Below are 12,500 nucleotides of genomic sequence, written 5' to 3'. Positions count from 1 at the left end.
CTAAACCGCGCAAAGTACGAAAGGAACCGCGCGGTAGGGGCTCGAGACAAAGCTCGGCCCTAAACCGCGCCAAGTACGGAAGGAACGGCGCGGAGAGGGCTCGAGACAAAGCTCGACCCTAAACCGCGCCAAGTACGGAGGGAACAGCGCGGCTAAGGGCTCGAAACAAACCCTAAACCGCGCCAAGTACGGAGGGAACAGCGCGGCTAAGGGCTCGAAACAAACCCTAAACCGCGCCAAGTACGGAAGGAACGGCGCGGAGAGGGCTCGAGACAAAGCTCGACCCTAAACCGCGCCAAGTACGGAGGGAACAGCGCGGCTAAGGGCTCGAAACAAACCCTGAACCGCGCCAAGTACGAAAGGAACGGCGCGCAGTAGGGGTTTAAAACAAAGCTGGTCCCAAAACCGCGCCAAGTACGAAAGGAACAGCGCGGTCGAGACTCGGAAGAAAAAGCTTTCAAAGTGTCGTAGCACGATGCACACTGCTGTTCGTGTGGAACAAACGTGACTACCGTGCTGTACGGTGGAGTTCTGTGCGCAAAAGCGGCGGGTGTGTTTCTAAGCACCACAGCGTTGTGTCAAAAAAGAGGTGCCTGAGAGAAACGCATGCGACTGCCGTGCTTTGCGGCATAGCACCGTGCGCAAAAACGGTGCGCATGCAAGAGGTGTCAGAGCTAGCGAACTTTTGCCACGAGCAACAGGTCACTAAAAGCCTATAGATGACGGTGTTGGAGGAAAAGAAAAATATCGAGAAAGCACTGCGGTGTGCCGTGCGTAGGGACGGGCGCGCGTGCCACATGCCGCCGAAATATGGGTGTCGGAGAAAACAGAGTGCCGCGCGTAACGAGGGGCGCGCGTGTTACAGAGAGATATGCCCAAACGCATGAAAGTGTACGCAGGTGTCCTAAGGCAGTTTTTTTTTTTTTCCTCATTTTGATGTCGCCCCGGCTGACGTGGTTTTCGTTTTTCCGTGCCGCCCCGGCTGACGCGGTTTTCGTTTTTCCGTGCCGCCCCGGCTGACGCAGTTTTTGCGCCGCCCCGGCTGACGCGGTTTTCGCGCCGCCCCGGCTGACGCGGTTCCGACTTTGCACTTTTTGGCTCACCCCGGCTGGCGGCCCACTCACTCGATCGCCAGGTCTGTTTGCCCCGGTGGTTCCACCGCCAGGCTTAAGCGCGAACTTTTTTTGTTTGTTTTCTTTTGATTAAGCGCAAGCTTTTTTCTTTGTTTTCTTTTGATTAAGCGCGGGCTTTTTTCTTTGTTTTTTTTGCATTCGCCCCGGCAGACGCGGTTTTTGCGCCGCCCCGGCTGACGCGGTTTTTGCCGCCCCGGCTGACGCAGTTCGGACTTAGCACTTTTCGGCTGTGCCTGGCTGGCGGCCCACTCACTCGATCGCCATGTCTGTTTGCCACAGTTTTCCCGGTGGTGCCGCACCCGGGCTCGCCCCGGCTGACGCGGTTTCGTGCCGCCCCGGCAGACGCGGTTTTCGCGCCGCCCCGGCTGACGCGGTTTCGTGCCGCCCCGGCAGACGCGGTTTTTTGCCGCCCCGGCAGACGCGTTTTTTTTTTCTTTCGCCCCGGCTGACGCAGTTTTCGCGCCGCCCCGGCAGACGCGGTTTTCGCGCCGCCCCGGCAGACGCGGTTTTTTGCGCCGCCCCGGCTGACGCAGTTCGGACTTGGCACTTTTTGGCTGAGCCTGGCTGGCGGCCCACTCACTCGATCGCCATGTCTGTTTGCCACAGTTTTCCCGGTGGTGCCGCACCCGGGCTCGCCCCGGCTGACGCAGTTTTCGCGCCGCCCCGGCTGACGCGGTTTCGTGCCGCCCCGGCAGACGCGGTTTTTTGCGCCGCCCCGGCTGACGCGGTTTTTTGCCGCCCCGGCTGACGCAGTTCGGACTTGGCACTTTTCGGCTGTGCCTGGCTGGCGGCCCACTCACTCGATCGCCATGTCTGTTTGCCACAGTTTTCCCGGTGGTGCCGCACCCGGGCTCGCCCCGGCAGACGCGTTTTTTTTTTTTCTTTCGCCCCGGCTGACGCAGTTTTCGCGCCGCCCCGGCTGACGCGGTTTCGTGCCGCCCCGGCAGACGCGGTTTTTTGCGCCGCCCCGGCTGACGCGGTTTTTGCCGCCCCGGCTGACGCAGTTCGGACTTAGCACTTTTTGGCTGAGCCTGGCTGGTGGCCCACTCACTCGATCGCCATGTCTGTTAGCCACAGTTTTCCCGGTGGTGCCGCACCCGGGCTCGCCCCGGCTGACGCAGTTTTCGCGCCGCCCCGGCTGACGCGGTTTCGTGCCGCCCCGGCAGACGCGGTTTTCGCGCCGCCCCGGCTGACGCGGTTTTTGCCGCCCCGGCTGACGCAGTTCGGACTTAGCACTTTTCGGCTGTGCCTGGCTGGCGGCCCACTCACTCGATCGCCATGTCTGTTTGCCACAGTTTTCCCGGTGGTGCCGCACCCGGGCTCGCCCCGGCTGACGCAGTTTTCGCGCCGCCCCGGCTGACGCGGTTTCGTGCCGCCCCGGCAGACGCGGTTTTCGCGCCGCCCCGGCTGACGCGGTTTCGTGCCGCCCCGGCAGACGCGGTTTTTTGCCGCCCCAGCTGACGCAGTTCGGACTTAGCACTTTTTGGCTGAGCCTTGCTGGCGGCCCACTCACTCGATCGCCATGTCTGTTTGCCACAGTTTTCCCGGTGGTGCCGCACCCGGGCTCGCCCCGGCAGACGCGTTTTTTTTTTTCTTTCGCCCCGGCTGACGCAGTTTTCGCGCCGCCCCGGCAGACGCGGTTTTCGCGCCGCCCCGGCAGACGCGGTTTTTTGCGCCGCCCCGGCTGACGCGGTTTTTTGCCGCCCCGGCTGACGCAGTTCGGACTTGGCACTTTTTGGCTGAGCCTGGCTGGCGGCCCACTCACTCGATCGCCATGTCTGTTTGCCACAGTTTTCCCGGTGGTGCCGCACCCGGGCTCGCCCCGGCTGACGCAGTTTTCGCGCCGCCCCGGCAGACGCGGTTTCGTGCCGCCCCGGCAGACGCGGTTTTTTGCGCCGCCCCGGCTGACGCGGTTTTTTGCCGCCCCGGCTGACACGGTTCGGACTTTGCACTTTTCGGCTGTGCCTGGCTGGCGGCCCACTCACTCGATCGCCATGTCTGTTTGCCACAGTTTTCCCGGTGGTGCCGCACCCGGGCTCGCCCCGGCAGACGCGTTTTTTTTTTTTTTTTCTTTCGCCCCGGCTGACGCAGTTTTCGCGCCGCCCCGGCTGACGCGGTTTCGTGCCGCCCCGGCAGACGCGGTTTTTTGCGCCGCCCCGGCTGACGTGGTTTTTGCCGCCCCGGCTGACGCAGTTCGGACTTTGCACTTTTCGGCTGAGCCTGGCTGGCGGCCCACTCACTCGATCGCCATGTCTGTTTGCCACAGTTTTCCCGGTGGTGCCGCACCCGGGCTCGCCCCGGCAGACGCGTTTTTTTTTTTTCCTTCGCCCCGGCAGACGTGGTTCCCCCCCCCCCCTCCGTCTTTCTTTTTGTTTTTTTTTTTCGCCGCGGCTGAAGTGGATTTTTCGGTGCCTCGACGCCCCGGTAGTCGCGGTTTTTCCGTTTCCGCACGGCCCCGGCTGACGCTGCTCGGTCACAGTCGCCTTTTGTGGTGATTGCAGACTTCTTGAGCGCGGGTGTTTTTTTTTTTTGTTGTTGTTGTTGTTTTATTACGCATTCGCTCCAGCAGACGCTGTTTAGACTTTTTGTTTCCTCTTTTATCCTGCGACGAGGTGACGAGGTTTATTCGGTGCCCCGCCGCCCCGGCTGAAGTGATTTTTCCTGTCCCGTGCCGCCCCGGCTGACGCGGTTGGGACTTCGCGTTTGTTCGGCCGCCACGGGTTTTGGCGCACTCGCTCGGTTGCTTGTTGTTGCCACTTGTTGCGAACCCAGGTTTCTTGAGCGAGCGCGGGCGTTTTTTCTTCCTTTCTTTCTTTGTTCTATGTGTTAGCGAATCGGCCTTTAATATCACACGAGGACTCACAACCAACAATTTTCAGTTTGAAGTGTAAAAAATCTGCAGGTGTTGACGTAACTGACTTGCCCCGTACCCTTGAGTACATCCATGAAGTTCTCGTAGTACTACTAAATCGCATTATTCCAAGTGGAGAAATTCCCATAAACTTGCAAACCTCTACACGAAAATCGGTGCGCGTGATAAAGTTGAAAATTATCGTCCGATATCAAATGTGCCTTCTATAACACAAATTCTAGGAAAAAAAAAAAAAAAAACACTTGTTCGCCGTTTTCTGCGCCGTGACTGGCAGCACTCCGGCGAAGCGAAACGGGGTCGATTCGAGCACGATATCGGCGTCTTTCGACGTGCTCGCCGGCGACCGTCGCACGAGTACGTCGCACGAGCGCGTCTGCCGGGGCGCCGTTTGCGAAGCCGACGCAAAAGTGGGAACCGCCGCTCGGATGATCGCCGCTTTCGGCAGAGTGAGTGTTGGCACTCCGGGGAAGCGAAACAGCGTGAATGCGCCCACGAAATCGGCGTATTTTGAAGTGCCCGCCGGCGACCGTCGCACGAGTACGGTAAACCGCGTCAGCCGGGGCGTAGTTCGGGACGCCGACGAAAAAGTGGGAAGCGCAACTCGGATCTTCGCCGTTTTTGCAGGAGTGAGTGGCGGCCCTCCTGCGAGACCAAGAAGCATCGATTCGTGCACGAATTCGGCGCCTTTCGACGTGATCGCCGGCGACCGTCGCTCGAGTAGGGCAAACCGCGTCTGCCGGGGCGGGCTTCGGGACGCCGATGCGAAAGTGGGAAACGCTGCTCGGATGTTCGCCGTTTTTGGCCGAGTGAGTGCTGGCACACGGGCGAAGCCAAACGGGGCCGATTACGGCACGATATCGGCGTCTTTCGACGTGCCCGCCGGCGACCGTCGCACGAGTACGGTAAACCGCGTCAGCCCGGGCGGAGTTCGGGACGCCGATGCGAAAGTGGAGAACGCCGCTCGGATCTTCGCCGTTTTTGGAGGAGTGAGTGGCGGCACTCCGGAGAAGCCAGGGAGCGCCAATTAGCGCACGATATCGGCGTCTTTCGACGCGCTCGCCGGCGACCGTCGCACGAGTAGGGCAAACCGCGTCTGCCGGGGCGGGGTTTACGACGCCGACGCAAAAGTGGGAACCGCCGCTCGGATGTTGGCCGTTTTTGGCAGAGTGAGTGCTGGCACTCCGGCGACGCGAAAGAGCGCGAATGCGCCCACGAAAGTGGCGTATTTGGACGTGCGTGACGGCGACCGCTGCAGGAGTACGAAAAACCACGTCAGCCGGGGCGAGCGACACACGGCGGTCTGGGTGCTTATCGCTGCTATTATAGGGGCACCCCGGCAGACGCAGAAAAAAAAAAAAAAATTTTCGACCTTCTTTTTTGCTGGTCGAGCTCGGGTAACCCAGGTCGCAATGGGAGCCGCGCACGAAAGCGGCGTCGCGAGACGCGTTCGCGGTCGCTAGTCGCACGAGCTCGGCAACCGCGTCAGCCGGCGCGGAGTTCGGGATGCCGACGGCTAAGTGGGTACCGCTGCTCGGATGTTCGCCGTTTTTGGCCGAGTGAGTGCTGGCACTCCGGTGAAGCCAAGGAGCGCCAATTCGTGCACGATATCGGCGTCTTTCGACGTGCCCGCCGGCCACCGCCGCACGAGTACGGCAAACCGCGTCTGCCGGGGCGGGGTTCGCGACGCGTACGCAATAGTGGGAACCGTCGCTCGGATGTTCGTCGTCTTTGGCCGAGCGAGTGCTGGCACTCCGGCGAAGCGAAACGGGGCCGATTCGGGCACGATATCGGCGTATTTCGACGTGCTCGCCGGCGACCGTCGCACGAGTACGGCAAAGCGCGTCTGCCGGGGCGAGGTTTGCGACGCCGACGAAAAAGTGGGAAGCGCCGCTCGGATCTTCGCCGTTTTTGCAGGAGTGAGTGGCGGCCCTCCTGCGAGACCAAGAAGCATCGACTCGCGCACGATATCGGTGTCTTTCGACGTGCCCGCCGGCCACCGCCGCACGAGTACGGCAAACCGCGTATGCCGGGGCGGGGTTGGCGACGCCGACGCAAAAGTGGGAACCGCCACTAGGATGTTCGCCGTTTTTGGCAGAGTGAGTGCTGGCACTCCGGCGAAGCGAAAGAGCGCGAATGCGCCCACGAAAGTGGCGTGTTTGGACGTGCTTGACGACGACCACCGCAGGAAAACGAAAAACCACGTCAGCCGGGGCGAGCGACCCATGGCGGTCTGGGTGCTTATCGCTGCTATTATAGGGGCACCCCGGCAGACGCAAAAAAAAAAAAAATTTTTTTCGACATTCTTTTTTGCTCGTCGACCTCGGGTGACCCAGGTCGCAGTGGGAGCCGCGCACGAAAGCGGCGTCGCGAGACGGCTTCGCGGTCGCTAGTCGCACGAGCTCGGCAACCGCGTCTGCCGGGGCGGAGTTCGGGACGCCGACGGCTAAGTGGGAACCGCCGCTCGGATGTTCGCCGTTTGTGGCCGAGTGAGTGCTGGCACTCCGGCGAAGCCAAACGGGGCCGATTCCGGCACGATATCGGCGTCTTTCTACGTGCTCGCCGGCGACCGTCGCACGAGTACGGCAAAGTGCGTCTGCCGGGGCGGGGTTTGCGACGCGTACGCAATAGTGAGAACCGTCGCTCGGATGTTCGTCGTCTTTCGCCGAGCCAGTGCTGGCAATCCGGCGAAGCCGAACGGAGCCGATTCGGGCACGATATCGGCGTCTTTCCACGTGCTCGCCGGCGACCGTCGCACGAGTACGGTAAACCGCGTCAGCCGGGGCGGAGTTCGGGACGCCGATGCGAAAGTGGGAAGCGCCGCTCGGATCTTCGCCGTTTTTGGAGGAGTCAGTGGCGGCACTCCGGTGAAGCCAAGGTGCGCCAATTCGCGCACGATATCGGCGTCTTTCGACGTGCCCGCCGGCCACCGTCGCACGAGTACGGCAAACCTCGTCTGCCGGGGCGGGGTTTGCGACGCCGACGCAAAAGTGGGAACCGCCGCTCGGATGTTCGCCGTTTTTGGCAGAGTGAGTGCTGGCACTCCGGCGAAGCGAAAGAGCGCGAATGCGCCCACGAAAGTGGCGTGTTTGGACGTGCTTGACGACGACCACCGCAGGAAAACGAAAAACCACGTCAGCCGGGGCGAGCGACCCATGGCGGTCTGGGTGCTTATCGCTGCTATTATAGGGGCACCCCGGCAGACGCAAAAAAAAAAAAAATTTTTTTCGACATTCTTTTTTGCTCGTCGACCTCGGGTGACCCAGGTCGCAGTGGGAGCCGCGCACGAAAGCGGCGTCGCGAGACGGCTTCGCGGTCGCTAGTCGCACGAGCTCGGCAACCGCGTCTGCCGGGGCGGAGTTCGGGACGCCGACGGCTAAGTGGGAACCGCCGCTCGGATGTTCGCCGTTTGTGGCCGAGTGAGTGCTGGCACTCCGGCGAAGCCAAACGGGGCCGATTCCGGCACGATATCGGCGTCTTTCTACGTGCTCGCCGGCGACCGTCGCACGAGTACGGCAAAGTGCGTCTGCCGGGGCGGGGTTTGCGACGCGTACGCAATAGTGAGAACCGTCGCTCGGATGTTCGTCGTCTTTCGCCGAGCCAGTGCTGGCACTCCGGCGAAGCCGAACGGAGCCGATTCGGGCACGATATCGGCGTCTTTCCACGTGCTCGCCGGCGACCGTCGCACGAGTACGGTAAACCGCGTCAGCCGGGGCGGAGTTCGGGACGCCGATGCGAAAGTGGGAAGCGCCGCTCGGATCTTCGCCGTTTTTGGAGGAGTCAGTGGCGGCACTCCGGTGAAGCCAAGGTGCGCCAATTCGCGCACGATATCGGCGTCTTTCGACGTGCCCGCCGGCCACCGTCGCACGAGTACGGCAAACCTCGTCTGCCGGGGCGGGGTTTGCGACGCCGACGCAAAAGTGGGAACCGCCGCTCGGATGTTCGCCGTTTTTGGCAGAGTGAGTGCTGGCACTCCGGCGAAGCGAAAGAGCGTGAATGCGCCCACGAAAGTAGCGTATTTGGACGTGCTTGACGGCGACCGCCGCAGGAGTACGAAAAACCACGTCAGCCGGGGCGAGCGACCCACGGCGGTCTGGGTGCTTATCGCTGCTATTATAGGGGCACCCCGGCAGACGCAGAAAGAAAAAAAAAAATGGGGACATGGCGTGCGTCACCGTGCGGCTTCGCAGCGTTGCCGAAGTCGCCGAGCCCTTCGACTGAGCCGAACGGCGGACAGGGAACGTTGGTCGGCCGTTCTAACCTGTCGGTGCCACGCCGAGACGTCGTTAAGGAAAACCGCGTCGTGGGCCTCTACGACGCCGTCGAGTCGTTGTACGTTTGGTGTCCAGCGTGTCGGCGGCGAGTAGCGGACACGTCGTTCACGACTTCGGTCTTTCGCAGTCGACGCGAACTTGCGGAGAGTCGTGGTGCCTCACGTTTTCGGCAGAAACCGCGGCGGAATTTTCCCGTGCGTGCGCGCACGACCTCGGTGCTGTGCCGTCAGCGTAGTGTTGCACAAACTCGTGGCCTACCCAAGGTGCGGTACGTTTGCGGCCGTATCCTCGGTGGGAATTTCGTGAGTAGGGTCGCAAATTCTACGACCTCGGCGGGTTTGAGAGCGACGTAGACTTGTGGCACGCTCAACATGCCACACGTTTCGGGGCACACCCGCGGTGAAATTTTCTCGAGTACGCTCGTATTAGGGCCCAAGGAGGTCTGGGTACTTATCGCTGCTATTATGTGGGGGTTCTCGTGAGCGGCGTACGCGAAAGCGACCGGGTGTCTGATATGCGGCGGGCTTCGGCCTCGTCAAGCGTGTCCTCGGGTCTGCTCCAGGGGAATCCACGGCAGTCGTCTGCAGCCTCATCCGCTTGATGCGTTAGGGGCTGGTTGTCGGACGGTGCCGTTTTACCACGATATCGAGGTGTGTTCCGTGTCGTCCTCGGGCGATTCAGATGCGAAAGCGCCGAAGACGCGGGCGTGACCCGTCGTCTGGCGGCTTTGCAGTCTCGGCTCCGTTGCTAGTTCCGGCCGGTCCACCGACAGTGCAGCGGGCTTGGGCAACCCGCACGGCGCGACCGAGTCGATGCAACGAAAAAGAGCGAGCATGAACGTGCTTCTTGCCGCACGGCTCCCACTCGTCTTTCGGGAAGGTTGTGCCGTAGCGAGCTCGAACGCCGTCATCTCGGAGTGCAAAATAAGCGTGTTGGGGCGCCTGAAGGTGGCCTCCGCCGCACACAGACTGCGTCCGGCCCGCCGAGGGCGAGGACGGACGCGCAGTCGAACGATTACCTGGTTGATCCTGCCAGTAATCATATGCTTGTCTCAAAGATTAAGCCATGCATGTCTAAGTACATGCCGAAATAAGGCGAAACCGCGAATGGCTCATTAAATCAGTTATGGTTCCTTAGATCGTTTCTTCCTACTTGGATAACTGTGGCAATTCTAGAGCTAATACATGCAGTGAGCCTGGAGCCCTTTGGGTAACGGGTGCTTTTATTAGACCAAGATCGATCGGGTTTCGGCCCGTATTGTGTGGTGACTCTGGATAACTTTGTGCTGATCGCATGGCCACGAGCCGGCGACGTTTCTTTCAAGTGTCTGCCTTATCAACTTTCGATGGTAGGTTACTTGCTTACCATGGTTGTTACGGGTAACGGAGAATCAGGGTTCGATTCCGGAGAGGGAGCCTGAGAAACGGCTACCACATCCAAGGAAGGCAGCAGGCGCGCAAATTACCCACTCCCGGCACGGGGAGGTAGTGACGAAAAATAACAATACGGGACTCTTTTGAGGCCCCGTAATTGAAATGAGTACACTCTAAATCCTTTAACGAGGATCAATTGGAGGGCAAGTCTGGTGCCAGCAGCCGCGGTAATTCCAGCTCCAATAGCGTATACTAAAGCTGCTGCGGTTAAAAAGCTCGTAGTTGGATCTCAGTTCCAGACGAGTAGTGCATCTACCCGATGCGACGGCTCGGACTGAACATCATGCCGGTTCTTTCTTGGTGCACTTCATTGTGTGCCTCGAGATGGCCGGTGCTTTTACTTTGAAAAAATTAGAGTGCTCAACGCAGGCGAGTCGCCTGAATAAACTTGCATGGAATAATAGAACAAGACCTCGTTTCTGTTCTGTTGGTTTTTGGAATACGAGGTAATGATTAAGAGGGACGGACGGGGGCATTCGTATTGCGGCGCTAGAGGTGAAATTCTTGGACCGTCGCAAGACGAACTACTGCGAAAGCATTTGCCAAGAATGTTTTCATTGATCAAGAACGAAAGTCAGAGGTTCGAAGGCGATCAGATACCGCCCTAGTTCTGACCATAAACGATGCCAACCAGCGATCCGCCTGAGTTACTCAAATGACTCGGCGGGCAGCTTCCGGGAAACCAAAGTATTTGGGTTCCGGGGGAAGTATGGTTGCAAAGCTGAAACTTAAAGGAATTGACGGAAGGGCACCACCAGGAGTGGAGCCTGCGGCTTAATTTGACTCAACACGGGAAAACTTACCCGGCCCGGACACTGGGAGGATTGACAGATTGAGAGCTCTTTCTTGATTCGGTGGATGGTGGTGCATGGCCGTTCTTAGTTGGTGGAGCGATTTGTCTGGTTAATTCCGATAACGAACGAGACTCTAGCCTATTAAATAGGTGCGGGGTTCCCAGCACCTTACAACCTTCTTAGAGGGACAAGCGGCTCCTAGCCGCACGAAACAGAGCAATAACAGGTCTGTGATGCCCTTAGATGTCCGGGGCCGCACGCGCGCTACACTGAAGGAAGCAGCGTGTCTTTATCCCTGTCTGAAAAGACTGGGTAACCCGTGGAACTTCTTTCGTGATTGGGATAGGGGCTTGCAATTGTTCCCCTTGAACGAGGAATTCCCAGTAAGCGCGAGTCATAAGCTCGCGTTGATTACGTCCCTGCCCTTTGTACACACCGCCCGTCGCTACTACCGATTGAATGATTTAGTGAGGTCTTCGGACCGATGTCCGGCGCGGCCTTTCGGTTGCGCCGGTCTGTTGGAAAGATGACCAAACTTGATCATTTAGAGGAAGTAAAAGTCGTAACAAGGTTTCCGTAGGTGAACCTGCGGAAGGATCATTAACGGATTGTGAAGGGTGAGCGCCTCAGCTGCGTCTGCGCCCGACACTTTCTGCCGCTGACCCCGTTTGGACGCGGGGTCGGCTTTTCCCCACGGGGCTGCCTGAATGTGGAGCGGCACCCCGTGACAAATTGTTGCGCCCAGCGGACGCCAACACCGCGACCTTGGACGGTCGGCCAGGTGGCGGACGCGGGTACAAACGGCGCAACGCACTCATAGGTCGGCTTTCGACCCGCCACTGCACCGTGGCTCGAAGCGCTCGAAATGCGCGACCCGACCGCTGCGGGACCGCCTAGTACTGTAAACAGGAGCGGCGGAGCGCGAACGGCGAGTCGTGGTTACGTCGGTAGAAGGCGAGGCTGCGCGTTCCCGAAACGCCAGCCGAGTGCCCTCCCGACCGTTCGAGCGTGCAAGAACGAGACCCGACAATCGCGCGGCGACTGCCAAGTACGAGAGGAACGGCACAAGCGTCGGCGGTCGGTCAAGGAACTGGCGATGTGACGGGTCCGCTGTGCACCAGTGCATACCGTCCCGCCGTCCGCGGCAAGCGCCTCCGCGTCCTCGGGTGACGGAGGCTGCCGGTCGGTTCTTGCAGGCGAGGGATCTCGCTGGCACCGGTTCGCGTTGACGCGCGGCCGGTCATGGCACGGCGATGCGACGGCCGAGGTGCGCAGTACTCGATGGAGGAACCGCACGCTCCGATGACCGTCCCGCCCTCCGCGGCGTATGCGTACCGACCGTAATGGTTGCAGCAGCGCCGGCCGGCTTTTGAATTCGCCACACGAAACACGGTGCGAGATCGCGGTTAGGGGAGCGTCGACGTTGCCAGGCGTTTTGCTTGCTGCCGAGGGAAAGGCGGCACGGCCACGTCGCGCTCGTCGCGATTAGCGGGTCTGCGCGCTTTGGGAAGGTGCCGCAACGACTTGCCGAAAGAGGAAGCACGGAAGAACGAGGGACTTGGACGTCCCGACAATTGAACGCACTTGCGGCCAGGCCCTTGCTGGCTTCGTTCTTCCGCCTCGAGTAGGCTCGTACGCGGCTCCGGCGCCGAAAGTGGTCCTTGGCACCGACTTCGGTGGACGTGGGAAGTGCCGCGCAAGTACGGCGCGCCTGGCTCCACCTGTTGGCTAAAGTAGGCAGCCGGATCGGCATTTTGGTGTGCGGTGGCAAACCGTGGATGCGAAAAAAGCTTGTGCGATTTCGTGGAACAAAAAGCGGGGGTCCCCCTTTTTATGCGGAGGAGACCGACCCGCCCGCCGTGGTGAACCGCGACGCCACGGTAAAAACGGGAGAGGCTTGTCGATGGGACCGTGCATCCCGCGCTCCACGGAGGCCGGGAGGCGGCCGCCCGAGGAAATGTGTAGCCGTCGAGGCCCGCATCTGCGTGCACTCTTAT

The 12,500-nt window shown here is 60.5% G+C and overlaps 1 non-coding gene across 1 annotated transcript; it reads left to right on the top strand.

Moving 5' to 3' along the window:
* The first annotated feature begins 9,291 nt into the window (after nt 1–9,291).
* On the top strand, nt 9,292–11,106 carry LOC142795395 (small subunit ribosomal RNA). The gene has a single exon (XR_012892998.1). It is a non-coding gene; the product is annotated as a small subunit ribosomal RNA (ribosomal RNA).
* The last annotated feature ends 1,394 nt before the right edge of the window (nt 11,107–12,500 follow it).

Source organism: Rhipicephalus microplus, unplaced genomic scaffold, assembly GCF_043290135.1.
Source record: "Rhipicephalus microplus isolate Deutch F79 unplaced genomic scaffold, USDA_Rmic scaffold_647, whole genome shotgun sequence".
NCBI lineage: Eukaryota > Metazoa > Arthropoda > Arachnida > Ixodida > Ixodidae > Rhipicephalus > Rhipicephalus microplus.
Note: the sequence above shows the minus strand (reverse complement) of the source record. Positions and strands in the feature narration are given on the sequence as shown.